Here is a 16859-nt window from a genome sequence, read left to right as displayed (position 1 = left end):
CTCTTGGTATCCTAAATTAACATGTATCCCTGATGTATAGTGAAGTGTATCTGATGTAAAGAGCACTTTTTGTATCTGGAAACATTTGAGGGACAAAGTAAAATACTAGTTTAACCAGAGCTCTGTGGGGTTTTTATGTTTGTTTCTGCTAATACACGATGTTAAGCACAAGACTTACCAATTTATGCAAGTGTGCTACAACACAAAGCCAACAGTTGTCTAATGAAAAAGCTGAAAGACTTAAGATTCAATCCTTGCAAATTAAGAAACTAAGTAATTAACGATGAAGCAATGTCACTTCACAGTGATTCTGTCATACTGTCTAGCATTTGAATAATCTTTTCATACTGCAATTCAATGAGGCTTCTTATACTACACCCTTAGAGGGAACCACATCACTCATTACTCCATCTCTTTATCTGTCTCACCACACTGCAGTCTCTCTCTCTCTATCTACATATCTATGTATCCTTCAGAATTTGGAAAAAAAAAAAGGGCAAGCTTATGCCAGAATGCATATCATGTCAGGAACCATTTTATTTAAATCGCTTCAACTGTGATAAATCCAGCAAGATGTAATAATATCTGTCAGCTATTTAGATCAGAAGTCAGATGTTGCATTGCAAAGTCCATAAACGTGATGTAGAGGATGCATGGTGTCCTGCAATTAACTTTCTTTAGGAGGATAATTTGTTGACTACCTGCAGTTATCAATGTATTCATATTTCCTTGCAACTGATGCCAAGCAGTGTTAGATGGACCTCTGTCTGCAAACTCTGACAGCATTTCCATGCAAGTCACTGATGTCACAATAGTCTTTACACATCATTTTTATTTTGAGCAAAAACTGTTCCCACCCATCAAAGACGCGTTCTCCACACATACACACTCACAACATGACAGATTTAGAAATATGACTTAAACCAGAACAGATGGCCCTTAAAAGTAAAACACAGTAATTCAATCTGGCTAATGGGAGGAAAGCCACAAACTGCTCCATTCTCATTTCTTTGACTGAGAAACTCGGCTGAATTGCTTCTCCAGCTTTGATGCTCAGCCCTTCTATCATAGTGTGTTTCTGTGTTCCCCATGCATATTATAAGACATTTAAAAGGAAAACAGTGTATATTTACTAGACATGCCTCACCATGTGCACAGACAGGAGCTATTAGTGCTTAGACGGGGGGTGGATGTATTGTAATTGATTGTTACAAAAGATTACCCTCTTCAAGAAGCATCAAGCTATTTCAGAACTGCATTTGACGCCTTGAAGCAATGAGAAGTGCAAAGAAGGCTCTCTCTGTGCCACACATTCACACTGACATGTGGTTTATGATGCACTGTTGTTTGATATTTGTCCCCACTTTGGTTCTTCATAAGTGTGAGTAGTAAATGGTAAATGGACTGCATTTATGTAGCGCCTTTCTAGTCTTCCAACCACTCAAAGCGCTTTACACTACATGCCACATTCATCCATTCACACACACATTCATAGGCTGATTGCAGAGGCTGCCATGCAAGGTGTCAAACTACTCATCAGAAGTTCTAATTATTATTCACACACCAATGGCACAGCCTTCTGCAGCAATTTGGGGTTCAGTATCTTGCCCAAGGACACTTCGACATACTGAGGGGAGCTGGGGATCGACCCACCGATCTTCTGATTAGTGGACGACCCGCTCTACTTCCTAAGCCACAGTGCAACTCACTTGCCAGCCATGTAGGTCCTATGGCAAACATGAGCCCCTTTCACACATGCAGTCTATCCCTGAAATGTTCAGGAACATTTCCTGCATAGGGTCATGTGAATGGCAGCAGGGATCAATATTCAGGGAAATCTGTACTGCAAATTCAAGAATTAACATTGGAGGGACAAGCACATAAGGGGTTACGTCCATCTGACGATGCTTTCACAGGTGATTTGATACCTATCAAGCAATACAAGTTATTTTGTTTGCCTACAAGTTCCTTTTTACAAGAATGGCTGGAAACAGAAAACAAAAAGAGATGTCTTCCACCGTGTACATGTACATCCAGCCTTGCCCCATCCTCTTCATCTGGTGAGTTTTGTGGCGGTTGGCATTCATAAGTGTTGCATTACCGCCAACTGCTTGACTGTCTCTTGCCCCATCTATTCCAGCATTGCCATGGCATGTGTGAAAAGGCGCAAGATGGAAAAGTTCCCGCATGTAGCTGCATGTGTGAATTGTGAAAATCACTGGCAGTGCTTGAAATGTTATCCCAGTAATTTACCGGGAACTATGTGTTAAACACACTATGGTTTCCATCAAGGGATGTCAGTTATACGCAAATGTAATGCATATTCCCCACATATCCAAAATCTGTAATAAGAAGTTGTTTTTGCCAATACAATCATGTTGTTAAAATGATAATGAATTTGTTTGAAGGTTGTGCCGGCATATGTTCTTGCAGTTATTTAAATTATATATTATCTATACAATGTTGGTAAATGGCTTTGCAGTTGGAAATATTCAATCCTATATGTGTTAGAAGTGTTCCAAAACATGCATTATGTATCATGTGGAAAAGGATTCAAAAGAGCAAACTTAATTGACAATATAGCATCCAACTGCTTTTTTTAGGGTCTATGAGGTTGAGTGAACCATAGTCTAAGTGTTATGAAGACAAAACACTGCTTTGTCTGGAATTGATTTAATTTCATTCACTTTCTGTATGTTTATGAAAAAATCTCCAGTTACAGAGGGACTGTATTCTCTTATATGACTTGCCTAATCTCCCAGTGAATCTGAAAGGACAGATTTCAACTTTACAAATAGATCAACTCTCCAGTCTGTACAGAAATTATGATAGACTAAAATAGCCGATTTGATGGGAAACGCATCTGTGTCGATTAAGGATAAGTAATGTGTGTGAAGGGGGGATGGGTATTGAATCTGGAATTCCCAACTAGGAGAAAATTGGTTTCTGTATAGCAGCAATATAGCTTGGACACTTCTAGTCAGTCTTTGGAGGAAATATATTAACCTGCCGGGCCATGCGCACAAACTTTCCAACCTTATTGTTGACAGGTTTTATGAGCCTAATGCACTTTGTGATGTATAGCATAATAACCCAGTCTATGACTGTAGGGCCTTACTCTTAATATCGGCTGCCGAGTGAATCAGGCAAAATTATTGTAATGAGACAAAATTTCCATACAACAGCAAAATGAGTTCATTACTCTAAGTTATATTGGTGAAGTAACCAAAAGAAATTGATGGTTTTATTAAGCTGGAATTGAATTTCAGGCATAAACAGAATTAGGCAAACATGCAGACAGCAAAATGTAATAATAATTACATTAGTGTTATCGAAAAGGTTATCAGAATGGCCCCTGCTGCTTCTTATTTATCGCTTTCAAACAGAGGTGCTGTTTTCAGCTCTAACATAGCTCTAATTTCGTGGCCTCAGTGGGCTGATTGAAATTTGTACAGTTGCCTTAGCAAACTGATCATAACCCTGTACACAGGTGTAGAAATGCAGGTGAAAATCTAACATTTAAAATTGGTCAGTGCCAGTCATCTACAATATAAAGCTTAACAAGAGAGGCATGACCCATCCATCTCCTAGCTGCTAACAGTATGTGGCAACCAGAGCATCTCATGTCCTTTTCTCCAAGACTTCCTCCAGTTCCTCTTGGGGGAAATCCTCAGACACTCCCAGGACAGGTGGGAAGTGTAGTCCTTCCTGGGTTTGCCCTGGGGACTCTCCCAGCCTGATCATTTCCAGCACACGTCCAAAGGGAGGCACTTAGACTTTATTTGATGTGCAAAGCATTTAAAGGAATAGTTCAACATTTTGAGAAATATGCTAATTGGCTTTCTTGTAGAGAGTTAGATGAGACATACAATACCACTCTCATGTTTTTTGGTTAAATGTGATACTTCACCTAGGAGAAAGTTTTTGAAGCACAGGAAACACCTAGGCTGGCTATTTTTAAAGGTAAAAAAATCTGCATACTATCACCTAAAGCTCACTCATGAATATGTCTGTTTAATTCGCACAAATACTTAAGTGTAACAATCACAAAATTACTGTATATGCAGGACTACTTCTTGGCCACGTCATAGACTGCACATAAATATGGACGTAGGTGTGACATTCTCTCCTGACTAGATCCTTGCTTGTGTTGTATCAGCTCTCAGATGTACGTCGCCTTGGATAAAAGCGTCTGTATTTCTAAAGAGAAGTTGACGCTTCTTGAATGGGAGTCAATGGGAGCCAGGGATTTTTTGGAGCCAGCACCTGGCGGCCACTGGTGGCATTGCACTTTAAGGTACTCCCACATTGGTTTCAGCCTCAAGCCATGGTAGCTGCCGCTTGGGCCAGGCACAGCTACTTCTTAGAGTCTTTGTTGGTTGCCTGGCAACCTTATGGTGACGACAAGACTTCCAGAAGTGACTGAGTCCGGCTGAGAAATAGTCCAGCACATAAGCCCCAGTAAAACCACAAATTATCTTTTTGTGAATTTGTGTTCTGGGTATGTTTTTAGTGGTGCATAACCGGTGGAAATCATACAAAATAAAACTGACCTTGGAAAAAAATGATTTAAGCGCTTTCACACAATTTTAATTACAATCACACATTAGAACGCAATCTACTTTAGATGGATTCTGAAGCTGCAGTACATATCTTATATATCCATTAAACAAAGTATCAGTAGTCATTCCTCCCAAGGTTACCATCTCTCTCAGTAGCTTAGCTGTACTCTCCAGCTGTCCACTGAGGACTGCTTCAGTGCATCCTCTACATCAGCTGATTATGCTATCTATCAACCCCAGCTGTCACTGCCCATTTAAACCTTTGTCAAGTCCTCCATGCAATGCAGCCTGCAGTAACCCAAGTAATTGCACTTTTGTAATCTAACACCTGAACATCACTTTCCCTATATATTTCTTAAACAGATAAGCAAGGTGCATTTTAACAGCAATATTTTGGGACTTGTGTTGCATTGATGGAGGCATGGGGTATAGTCTTGATGACAAATACACTGGTATCTAAAAGAACATTGTTTTGTTTTTGTTGTAGTTACAGCAAGCTAAAAGAAGGAAAAACAGATGCCAACTGCTTTTTTCTTGTTGCCAAGGCACAAACAGGATGCTGGCAGCTACAAAGATTCAATTATAAAAAGTACAGAAAATAATTAGAAAAAATAATAGCACTTGAAAAAAATTGCCCCTCCAGGAATTGCACATAACAATAAATCCGTTAATTAGCTCATTAATATTCAATTGGGGTCAGTGGACTTAATGGAACCTTTTTCATGGGCCAAGGAAATGTTTAACACTCATGCCTGTTCTCATTATCAACTATGCACAGGCAGGCCTTATCAGTCCTCCAGATGGTGAGGAACAATGCAGCACCATTATCGTCTTACGGCAGCGTGTGTGCCTTGTAACCGGTGTGTGCCTGGGACAGTGAAGTATAGATACTGAGGCATTTAGTGTAATTGATATGTGGTATATATCGTATTGTTTAGGCCTGTTTGTTTGCTCTGCTGGTATTCAAGGCGAGAGGAGAGGCGAAGATTGATTTTCACCGCAGCCATTCCCGCTCTCACCACAGGTCACAGATAACTTGTCAACGCAGGTTTTTGGGCTGGTGTAAAATGCATCAAGGCTAAACTCTCTCGGGTATAGTGGACGAGAGGGAGTTTCATCTCTGCAAACAAACCTCGCGTCGCCATTACCTTGTGCTTTGAGACAGATGTTTTATTCAACAAGTACATGGGATGGAGAAATGTCCAAGCAGAGTCTTTTCACATCTCTGCTCTGTTAGGTTCCCATTTTCAGGCAGATACCAGCCAACTTTATTTACTATATAGATATAGTATTTAGTATATAGTATAGGGGGGTGTCTTTGGAAAACACCAAATCAAAATATTTGTGCCTGTGGTTAAATTATGCGCTCTCTGGCATGCTGACCCCTAGAACTGCAGGGCACTCTGTTGACTATTATCACAAAAAAGTCTTGTCCTTTGCCACATCTTCATGTAAGGTGAAGACTAGAGGTAGACCGATAAATTAGCTGGGCTTATATATCGGCTGTCATTAGCATATTGCAGATAGACTGTATCTGTATATGCTAGCTGATAAGAAAGAAATTGCAGTACAGAAATACCGAAGATATGTAGAAACAGTGTCTCCATAATACTGTAAGGGCAGAGAACACTGACAAGTTTATTTTTCAACTGTAAAATTCAAAAAAATTAAACAATTTAATTTTAGATAGATTTTTTAAACTCAATTTTAACCTAAAAAATCCAGGCGATGGTGAAGACTACTGTTTTAAAGGTGCAGTGTGTAGGATTTAGTGGCATCTGGCAGTGAGGTTGCAGATTGCAACCAACTGAATATCCCTCCCCCTCCAAGCATGTAGGAGAAGATACTTGCAAAAAATGTGAAAGGCCCTCTCTAGAGCCAGTGTTTGGTTTGTCCGTTGTGGGCTACTTCAGAAATGTGGTGGGCTCTGTGGAAAGGGACCTGCTCACTGTGTAAATATAAAGGGCTCATTCTAAGGAAACAAAAACATAACTGTTCTTATTTTCAGGTGATTATACACTAATTAAAATATACTTATGAATAAATTACAAATTCTACACACTGGACCTTTAAGTTCATGTACTATATGACAGTATAAGCATTCAAGTCATAATATGCCGTCCTCATGATCACTCTTATGTTCCATTTAATGAGTGCATAAACATATGTTTCCTTCTATAAAGAAGCCTTCATCAGTCCTTTCATCAGTGTATATTATTGCATTCAATCTAACACTCCTTACATTAAGCTAATTTTCTAAATTTTCACATGATCAACCAAAAACAGGAGCCAGATAACTGGTCGATGTTTAAACCTTGTCTGGTGTCATAGAAGATGTGTGAACTTGCTGGGACCCTGTCTCCTTATAAGCTTCTCAAAGATTCAGATTACTTCAAGCTATTTCCACCAACATATGGCATCAGCCGTCAGAAAGCAGACCAAGTCAGAATCGCTCATGCATACACAATTGGCCAGGAAATGACTGTGTCAAAGTCTATGGTAAAGCCAGGTTTAATTAATGAAGCTATGATGAAAGCTAAATTGTCACTATGGGGCATTTTAAACCTATGACATTTACATAGCCTTTGAAGGGATTTCTCACAGAAATCAAGAAAAATGCTAGCAAGGATTTTACAGTTCTGTGATTTTCTGAGCAGAGTAAATAATGCAATCTGCTGAGAAATCTTCATTCACTGACAGTCAAAGGGGAAATTGATGCCACTTGTTACAAATATTCAGTACATTTATTTTTTATCAGCATTTTCCATAACACTGTGGATTAATGTGCCTCAGTTCAGAAGATGAACCGTGACATCGTCATTTCCCATTAACGTGCTCCATCTCTTGTATCCATCATTATATCTACAATAGTTAAATGTCAACCTTTTGAAAGCCAACATTTTCAGTCTCATCCAGGGTTACCCCCCTTTTAAAAAATAAGGCAAAACATGAAAGCACAGTTTGTTTTTGTCTCCGTTTGAAGCAAAGGCTGTGGATTTTTACAGAGATAAAGGCTGTTGCATTTGTTCTCAACATGTCAGTTTATTGACACCATTCTCACAGCAAGGGGAGATTATTAGAAATATTATCGCTTGGGAAAAAAAGAACATTTTGTTTCAAATCACTGGTGCAGAAAAATACTGGGATGGAGTGAATGACTTAAAAGGAGATTTTCATACATCTTCTTGACAACTAAGTGAAAGTTAAAAACGTACAAAATAAAATTGAATTCACTTGGCTGAAACAATGTAGGCATAAGGATTTAACAATGAGAGCCTTTTCTAAACAAATAACTGACAATGGCTTTCAGCTGTGAGAGCTAACAGAGCACAATGGCTAGGATTGAATGTGCTGAATGTGCTACGGCTATCCCACAAATAGAGGTGATCCTAAATCATGTGCTTAAAGGTTGCAGCTTGAGAGCCCAGGTGTCATGGATAATTCCTACTCAGATATCTATAGCTCTCACTATCTCACCCCATTCTCTCTCTCCTAGCTTAACTTCACCTCTGCCAAACAGGCAAGCTGCCATGCTATTGATCCTCCCCAACCTCCAAACGCCCAACCCCCTCCCCAGGCCGAGGCATAAGGGCAGTCACTAAACCTGTGGGCAAAGGGAAAGAGGACACTCCCCACTGAGTGCAATTGGGATTTGACAAAGTTAAACACTTCTCAAGCACAAAATTCCAGCCTGGGCAGCAGAGAGGGGATTCTGTCCTCAGGCCTCCTCACGCTCACCTGATCAGAAGGTCAGTCCCATCATCATCGTCCTTCTTGCCCATCTTGCACTCTTGCCGCCTTTGAGAAGCTCTGGAAGGGTTCAGCTTTCTCATTTACTTCAAACACTGCTGTCAACAGTTTTTGCTGCTCTCCTTGACTCTAAAATGATACAGGGTTCATATTTTGAGGAGGACATACTGTGGGGGTGAAGGGCAAAAAGTGCAAAACGGATGAAGGGGGATAGAGGATGAGGTCTTACAGTTAAACAAGGAAGTGAGTAAGGGGAGAACATATTTTGATGGATGCGACGCAAAACTTCACAAGACAAATTTAGTCAGTAAAACTAGCCCCACTCGGTCATTTGGTTTTAAGAAAGATGCATATCCTCTAAGCACTCAAATATATAAACATAACTCAATAGAATTAATAAGTAGAGATATTGTACATGGAAGGTGTTTCTATTTTCATTGATGCAAACCGCAACAGTGAAAACTATCATTGTAAAACAGTATATATAGATGTGAATAGACAGTTGCATCTAGAGATGTCTCGAGCCGATCCTAACAATGGGTATCAGGGCCAATTTGGATATTTTAATGGATCAGTATAGGCCAGTCCTCTCTCTACTCTTTTGTCCACCTCCGCCTCCAAGTGTTGCGACGGTGATCTCCTTTACAACAGCCTTCATTCATGTGCAAGCACAACAATAAAATGTGTCAGCTGACAGTAATTAGCATTCATTTCCTGAGTAACTTGATGGCAGACCGCGAGTGAACTGAGTGTTTTTGACAGAGTGATAAGTCTTCTCTAGAAAAAAATGAACTATTTTAGGAGTCATAGTCTCCCAGTTAAGCTTTCGTTCATATCATATCTATCATTTAAGCTTATAAATGTAATCATTTTGAACCAGGACCTTCAGTGTTTGGATCAAGAAACTTGTGAATAATAAGATTTGTGAAATTCAGTAGGCTATAAGTGTTATTTCAATGTATCAATTACATAATCAATATTGGTCAATTTAAGTATTAGATCTGCCTCAGTGTTGGCAGATACACAATATTAAAAGACTCAGATTGGGATTGAGGCCAAAATAACTTGATCAGATATCCCTAGTTGTATCCCATCCATACTCTTCCCATTTACTGTAGTTTTCTTGTCATTTGTCAGGATAAGCTCAATTAAATACCCACAAATTCCATTACAACCCGGACGGAAATGTTCTCAAGTGCTCTGACTACATCTCAGATACCTTACGGATTATTTCTTTACTGCATATGACCAGACCAAAATCCTGAAAAAAAACAAACTTAGGACTGATGCTTCAGAGACTAATCTAATCTAAACATAGTAAGCAATGAGAGCAAAGCCTGCCTTTTTTCAGTCGACCAAACTACAAATGAACAAGCTTGTTTATCAATACAAATAGCATTAATGCAGAAGGTGTGGTAGGATATGCTTATTAAAACAGATGTGTAGTAGATTAAATAAAGCTTTCATATCAGCATGTACGTGCTAGTTGTTGCATGTTGTGCCTAATGAGATACAAACTAATTCAAGAAAGGAATATAGTAATGCGTACACCTATGTGTTCAGTAAAATGTCAATTCACATGTAAAATCTTCTTTGCATGTAAAGATGAAAAACAGTGACACGATTATTTATATGTTTAGGTTTGTACAATAATTCCAATGAAAATGTAAATGTAACCTTTAACAGGACACAGATGACACAGGACATCACAAAGTCAGTGCAGGACCAGACACAGAGAGTCTTCAGGAGGCACAGGAATGGACACAAGGAGTACACACTTAGTAAGTAGACTAGATGGTTCATCTTCCATCAAATGTTGCAAATGTTTTTTGATATATTATATATGAAATCATGAGAGGGATTTGAATGGACTCACTTTCATTTTTTTATCCCATTGATACATTCTAATACGTGATATTGTATAAGGTTATTGACAGGATATTAAGATTGGCTATTGTTGTTCATTTCACAGCAATGTATCAACTATAATAAATGCTATACATAGCTATGTGTACAACATTAGACAACTGTCCCTATTGTTTTCTAAATGCGTAAATATTTTCAGTGTAACAGAACCTGAATGGATGGATGCATAGTGAAGATGTAGTGCTACTAGTACGGATGGTGCCCTACAGATTACACAGAACTGAACAGGACACAACAAAAAGGACAGGGGGCAGGACCGGACACAATAGCCATTCTGGACACAAATTAGTCTAACCATCTACTGGCCAAGCCAGCAAAAAAGTCTATCCCAATATACCTTCCTCCTGTTTTTGGACTTAGTGGTTGTTCTCAACACAACTGGTAAACAGATGAGACCAGACAGGTCAACAGCAGGCTCCATGGATGTACACTAATTGACTACAAGTGGTTTGCTGGTCCCCACAAACACTGAACCTTTAGTTGAAGGGTTGCCTTTGGACATTCTCTTTTTTTTTGTTGCTAACACCCATTTTACCCTAGTGTCCTTTATCTATTCAGACCTGTGGGTCTCCTGTAACACAACCTGCAAGAGTGAAGAAGGGGTATTTAAGGCCGTATCACCGCAACAAAAAGAGCTGCATGTTTACAAGAACAAGACAAGCACATTACATTCAAACAATGAAGCACTGCCTCCAATCCTGTGCTCTCTTTCACTCACTACATCCCACCCCCTCGGGGTTAGCAGACCTTCCTTCATGTTCAAAGATTATCTGTTAATCCAAAATGTGCAGGAGCATGAGACGACAGGAAAGGGACCAATACTCTGGGGGGAGGGAGGGATGCATGGCTTTATTTGTTTGTTGGCTTTCATATTAATCCATTGGAACACAGTGCATTTTCCCCCTCTTTTCTGGGCATGTGTAAATGTTTTAGAGCCATTAAATGGAAGATGAAATTTTCAATGGATAGCATGTAAAAGTATTAATTGTAAAGACCATTATTTGGTGTCCATGAGGCTGAATCAGCTTAGCCACTCCATTCCCCCATTTGCATACAAAATGCTTTATTTTGGCAATCAATGAAAGTGCTCCACTATGTGTGGCTTATCACATGCTTGCAGGAAATGGATTCCTTAGCCATCTCGTTAAATTCTGTTGATGCAGAACAATTTGAAACATGGCACAGGCAGCAATGACATTTAAAGATGCCTCGGCTTAATTATATTTTGCAAACATTTGGGCTGTTTGTCCTCGGGGATAAAGTGCCTCCACTACAAAGTTAACTTGTTAATAATTCAAAATGAATCTCTCTTTTTGTTGAGCACCAATCATTATCTCCTATTAGTGCTGGTTAAGGGCATTCAAGGTGCCTCAACCACACAGGGGAGACAAACTGCTATTAAATCCTTAAAATGGAGCACACATATGCAGCACAATGAACTTTGAAAATTTCAGGAAAAAAAATACAACTACTAAAGTTCTTGGACAATTTTGAATCTTAAAGACAGAGTAGAGATGCTTAAGTGCACAAAAATATAATCAACAATTCAAATAAATATACACACATCCAAACAAAAAAACGTGACCAGGAAGCACAGGAAAAGCAGATTAAACGGAAGAGAATGGCTGACAGTTGTTTCTCTCATACACCTGGGTTCTGGGTAATTACAGCCCACCATTGACATGACTGGTTAAATCACAAATAATCCAGAAATTCAAGTTGGAAAAATGCTTGTGTGTTGTTTTTGAAAAGGTAAATGGAAAAAAAGTACGGAAAATCTTATAGAACAGTTGAACTTAGTTGCCTGGATTGATTTACCGCTATGCACAATACTGCCACAAGGTGGAACCGTGTGACTATAACGGTGGCAGCTACCTACACTAGATTTATCCTCTGAATTTAAAGCTGACAGCTACTAGCAAGGCAACCACCTGATAACAAAGTAGGCGACAACTAACAATTACAAATCCACCTCTATAACAAGCAAGACAGATTTAGTGCTCTCACTATACAGTATGTATAAAACAGAAATGACTGCAAATACAATTAATATTAACATATGGACATATATACCATTGAAATCTACTAATCTAAGTCCTGATTAAACATGAACACAACAATACAAAAAGCTTTCAAATGAGAAATGATGGATGACTGCATGTTGATAAAGGTAACGGTAAGCACAGGCTCTGCACAGGTGGAAGCTGACACCAATTGGGCATAATTAGCATAATGACCAGCAGTAGCAAACGACAAAAAGCAATAATTATCTTAGAAAAGGACAAATATACATGTTACTATGTTAATATATGATTTAAAGAACTGACACACTTATACAAGAATAATACCCATGTTGGAACTTAATTGGCTTCACTATTAGAACTCAACAAAAAAAAACTCTGAGCATCATCTTCATGAACTACACTGAATATATCACTATTAGAATGAGGGGGAATAGTCCAAGTCGTGCTGGCCTTTTTAACAGAAATATGTTAGCAGATCTTGTGTCAGCTGGTGTCAACTTAGAAGCTACGGCCTATGGTTGAGACTTGTAGAGCAGATGTACTCAGAGATGTTGCAGATCCCATTAGTTTCTTTTCTGCAATGAATATACTGTTTTAAAATATAATGCATAGTCATAAAAAATACATGTTTTGTAGTGGAACAATTACACTGTTAATTTGAACAAAATACTTGTTTAAAAAAAGCAACTACTATATACTTTGTCTATAACAACCCATCTCAGTCAACAGAAAAAGTATAAAAATACAGTTAATGAGCAGTGATTATACTTATGATACTATACAGAAAAAAACATGTTTTTGCATACATACTATATTTGTGCATTAATGGTCAAGAGCTCATATTCAAGTTCTCTGCACACAGGCATGAGTTTTGTGTGCATGTTTTCATTCATGATGGTCTATAAAGGCAACACAAATTTAAATTGCATCCCTTGGTGATAGTGTCTGTCCTTCTGATACTAATAAATTAAAGTGTGCAGACTGGCAACCATACAACTAAAAAACAGTCAAGGTCTAGCCTATATTGAAAAGCATGTTTCAACGCCATTAATCCACCTCATTCATTTTTCACAACGGACTTTCTTCTATGAATATACAGGCTTCAAATGTGTGACAGTGTGTCCTTTATGACACTCAATATCAACAAAAAGAGGAAAAAAATTAAACCTTCTCAAAATATATGCTATAGGAGTGCATTGATTTAATATAGTGCCATAAGCCCTTGCTCCTACACTCGACATGCAATTTGGAAATAAATTGAGTGATTTAGATAGAGGCACGGGGAGGAGTGGAAAAAAACCTGATGTAAACCTGGTACGCTACTATTGAGTAAGGTGACATTGCGCAACAAATCACTTGCATGAATAGAGAAAGAAAACGATTTCTATTTCTAAAAAGTAATTTTGTTTGGGGAAGGTGCGTTGATTGCCATGTATGTGAATCTATTCCTCACTCGACTCGAGGAGCATGAACATTTTATAAAAGTCAATGTTATATTTTGCTGTTAGCATAATAATCAGAAAGGCCAGACTTTCATCCAAAGAATAACAGAATCTCATTTATTCCAAGTACATAATAGAAGGCCAACTGCAACAGCCTCTCTCTCCCATGCTTTGTATACTGTTCTGCAGAGGCATAAATAGTTGACTTTTGCAGCAGCAGAGTCTATTGTGTTTTAATTGAGCCCAATGAAGAATAATTAAGTAATTAAAGGCTTGATAAGAGAGAGCCACAGTAAACAGATAAAAGACAAGTGCTGGTATTAACAATTTGGCACACTGCAGAGTGAATTGGACATACCTCCAGTATGGCATCAGTGAAACAAGACAAAGCATCAAAGGCACCAACCAAAATGGGCCAACAGTCTGTATGTCATTTCTTAAAAGAGCTTGTGGCTGTGAATATGCACGTGGTCAGATTCAAAATTTAATACTTCCCAGCTGGATTTTGGGAATGGGAGTGCACTGTGATATTTTCACCACTCTGACATTAGCGGGTTTTATTTTTTGAGTAATTGCACAGCTTGATGTGTACTCAGGGGTTTCCATGAGAACGATGAAAGTCTTATTTCAACAATACTGCAATTATGGGGGAAATATGGAAATACATTTTGAGCCAGTTCACAGTTGAGTTGACTGGAATAATAGGAATAGAAAACAGAAACCGGGAGCAAGGGTGAAAATGGCAATTCGAAACTCAACTGTCTTTAAAATACAAACCAGTTATGAAAAAGAATCCTTACAACTAAAATCCCTAATACCCTCTGTGTGTCAAATACAGCAGCATGTCCATATTACTTTGAAGTAGTTCATTGTGCCAAATTTTCAAACAGTGGTATCTGCTTTATTCAACGTACAGCAGCCATAATCTCTGTTGGCATCATATGCTGGTTGGCAGTGATAATCTATAATCCATTCATCCAGAGAGGGTACACAAATGCATATTTGTTTCCTAGGATTAAAAGCTTATAGGGGGTGTATGGCATGGCCAATAATGTTCATCCATGCCAGCTATGACAGAATTTTCAGCTGTATTGTAGATACTTAGGTTTCTAAGTCACAACGCAGTGTGCCAAGTGTTTCAATGTTTTTAGTCTAAAGTGAATATTCTGCCATGACAATATCTCTTTTAATGATAATTGATATTAAGAGACTTGATATCACTTGATAGCCCTACCTACCAGCCTGCCTTGTGGTCAGCAGTTGTCACCAGTTCATGGTCCAACTTTAAAAAGGTCTACAACCATTGTTTGACTGAAATGAAATCCTGAATTGCTGCAAAAACAAGATGCCAGTCATAATACTGAAGGCAATTTAAGCACAACAAAAACACCAACAATATTTTCAACACTAACAGTGAGATAAATCTGAGTGATTCACACTCATCATTGTGCTAAGTCTCCTTACTGTTTGAATATGTCAATACCCATCAATTTACTACTTTTTGATTTAATTCACTCACTTGTCAAAAAGGAAAGGAATGGAGAAAACAGAAAACAGGCTTGTAGTATTGAATGCTAGTCAACTACATATACAGTTGTATAGAATGTGCATTTTATTTTAAATATTCACCCTGAAATAATGAATTGGTGTTCCTTGACATTCCTTACATAGTATAAGTCTCTTTGATGTCTACTAGGACTAAGATTCTCTTTGTACTTAACGAGTGGTAAAATGGGACTTTGCCCATGTGACGCACCAAAGGTAACTACTGAGCAGGTCTTGATGATCTACTTTTTTTTTTTTAAATTTCTGGTACTTTTGTCAGTAGAATAGTCCTTCCAGAATGACACCTTTCTTTTTCCTCTGAAGTACTTTTTGGCCTTTGTTAAGTTTCCCCTACATTCAAGAAATCCACAGTTCACAGATTATCAGCATATCATGCATAAACATGTTAATTGTCAACAATATTCAATAAAGCCAAAGCACAATGCTGTATGAAAATAGTTCTCTTGATACCCTGTATCAGAGAACCAAAACTTTTTGATAGATCATTAGACCATGCATGATTTCTGCTTTGTGTAGTTAATTGCCATAAGTGCAATAGGTGCTGTCCACTCCCTTAACAAGTGTCAAAATGTCCCTTGAGCTGAATGAGAAAAAGTAGCAGTTTGTTCCCTATGGCTCTATTTCAGGAAAATGAGACAACTTGATGCAAACATTACCCAATCACATGGTGGCATGTCATATATATATATATATGACGTGTACTCGACTCACTCAGGGCTATACCTAAACTCATAGAATTGGGGCTATATCGAGGTAACTGCTATCCTCCACCCTCTTACAGTCTTCGATATTGGTGGAAAACCATGAACAAAGGCTGGGATTACCCAGATTCAAGTCCTCCTTGGTTACTTACTATGTTGTTCGTTCACTTTTTTTCTAAGCTAAGCAATAACATCACGGTTCAAATGCACATCAATACATATGGCAGTAAGCGAACACATCACCAGTCACACTGCTGCAACATTCAGCACAGATTCTGACTGTCCTCAGTTCAGTAGTGTATTCAGTCTATTGTTGGTTCAACCTGTTACATTCAGTTCAGTAAAGAACTAAGCCTATACAAACACTGTTCAGAAAGTTAATAGTTTGTTTCTGTGGCTTCTGCTGTCTTTTTAATAAGCTTTTAACTGGGAAGTAAAGCACCATGAATCAGCACTAACCACTGGAAAAACAAAAGATCTGGAGGTCAAAATGGTTAGATTTGGCTGTACAAAATTGGAGTCATAGTCAGACAGAATATTCAGGCCAGCAGCTCTTAATAACCATTTAATTAGCAGATGTCTCCTGATTGTGAGGCATTCATAGTCATGAAATTTTGACCAGATGATGGCACTTGATGAAAAGTCAGGAGTTCAAAGTTATTATGATTAATCATCGTGGGACCAGGAATGTGTGTACCAAATTTCACAATAATCCACCCAATAGTTGTTGAGATATTTCAATAAAAAACTGAACATTTAACCTCACTGTGACACTAGTGGAAAATTCACCAAAGTCATTAAAATAGACTGTCTGGGAACCATAAATGTCTACCACATTTTGAGGCAATCCATAAAGCAGATGCTGAGATATATCACAGCATATGTCAA

The 16859-nt window shown here is 38.4% G+C and overlaps 1 long non-coding RNA gene across 2 annotated transcripts in view; it reads right to left on the bottom strand.

The window, feature by feature from the left end:
* LOC137182099 (uncharacterized) overlaps nucleotides 1-16859 on the bottom strand; it is a 42754-nt gene that overhangs the window by 21020 nt on the left and 4875 nt on the right. Inside the window, exons 2-3 of one of the 2 annotated variants that reach the window (XR_010928248.1) lie at nucleotides 8301-8441; nucleotides 3068-3736 (exon numbers count right to left, since the gene is read on the bottom strand). This is a non-coding gene — a long non-coding RNA (uncharacterized lncRNA). Of the gene's footprint in view, nucleotides 1-3067; nucleotides 3737-8300; nucleotides 8442-16859 lie in introns of those variants that run through there. The other variant, XR_010928246.1, reaches the window with a different exon arrangement.

The sequence above is a fragment of the Thunnus thynnus genome, chromosome 1 (genome assembly GCF_963924715.1).
Source record: "Thunnus thynnus chromosome 1, fThuThy2.1, whole genome shotgun sequence".
Classification (NCBI taxonomy): Eukaryota; Metazoa; Chordata; class Actinopteri; order Scombriformes; family Scombridae; genus Thunnus; species Thunnus thynnus.
Note: the sequence above shows the minus strand (reverse complement) of the source record. Positions and strands in the feature narration are given on the sequence as shown.